The 1,074-nt window shown below is 43.7% G+C and overlaps 1 pseudogene; it reads right to left on the bottom strand.

Annotated features, from left to right (window-relative positions):
• Positions 1-364: 364 nt before the first annotated feature.
• LOC126495214 (Ig heavy chain V region VH558 A1/A4-like) lies at positions 365-822 on the bottom strand (annotated as a pseudogene).
• Between the last annotated feature and the right edge of the window lie 252 nt (positions 823-1,074).

Raw genomic sequence — 1,074 nt, 5'->3', positions numbered from 1 at the left:
CCCTCAAAACTTCCAAAACCAGTCTGTTCTTGTTTTAAGGAAAACAAATTGAGTATGAAAGGGGATTTGTTAGTGCACATGCTGTTGTTTTGTCTTTACTTGGCTAATCCATATTGTAGCTTATTCCCAGATATTTCAGCAACACTTTCAATCCCCTAGTTTTAAGAGATATTTATATCATAATGTAATGCCACAAATTATATTGTCCTACTTTATTTCATTAAAATTAATCATGTCAATACAGGTGATCACAGGTAAACAGCAGGTCAAGGTATAGCGTACTCTGGAGCAAGTCTCCAGGACAATCTTATCTGTAATCTCAGTCTCAGGGCAGCTTCCTGCTCCTCCAGGGTTTCTGACACACTCAGGATGTGGTTGCAACACTGTGCCTTGCACAGTAATAGACCGCAGAGTCCTCAGATGTCAGGCTGCTGAGCTCCATGTAGGCTGTGCTGGAGGATGTGTCTGCAGTCAGTTTGGCCTTGCCCTGGAACTTCTCATTGTACTTAGTATTACCATTTCCAGGATAAATCCATCCAATCCACTCCAGGCTCTGTCCAGGCCTCTGTTTCACCCAGTTAATAAGGTAGCTAGTGAAGGTCTAGCCTGAAGTCTTGCAGGAGAGCTTCACTGAGGACCCAGGTTTTCCAAGCTCAGTACCAGACTGCTGCAGTTGTACCTGAGAGTGGACTCCTGTGAAGAAAAAGCCATAGTGTATATCACTGTCACCTCAGTCCCTGTTCCTTCTTCAGGATTGGAACTGGGAAGCTCCTTACCTGTAGTAACAGACACAAGGAAGAGAATGGTCCAGCTCCATTCCATATTGAAGACTTGTGTGCTCAGTGACTGATAATAGGACACTGGTCATATGTTGTGGTGGGGTATAGATATCCCTGTATTTACCATAATAGATTCAGGTTGTTTGCATATTCATGAGCAGGGAACTTCGTAGATAAGAACGCAGCAAGGAGGGGGTGAAGGAGATAGAGGAGACCTTTGAAAGGCAAAAGAATGTTGAGGGCCGAATCCTAATCCTATCTGAGGAAATGTAGAAAATGCTCTTTCTCTGATCCC

Source organism: Alexandromys fortis, unplaced genomic scaffold (assembly GCF_014885135.2).
Source record: "Alexandromys fortis isolate MF-2015 unplaced genomic scaffold, M_Fortis_MF-2015_v1.1 scaffold_333, whole genome shotgun sequence".
NCBI lineage: Eukaryota > Metazoa > Chordata > Mammalia > Rodentia > Cricetidae > Alexandromys > Alexandromys fortis.
Note: the sequence above shows the minus strand (reverse complement) of the source record. Positions and strands in the feature narration are given on the sequence as shown.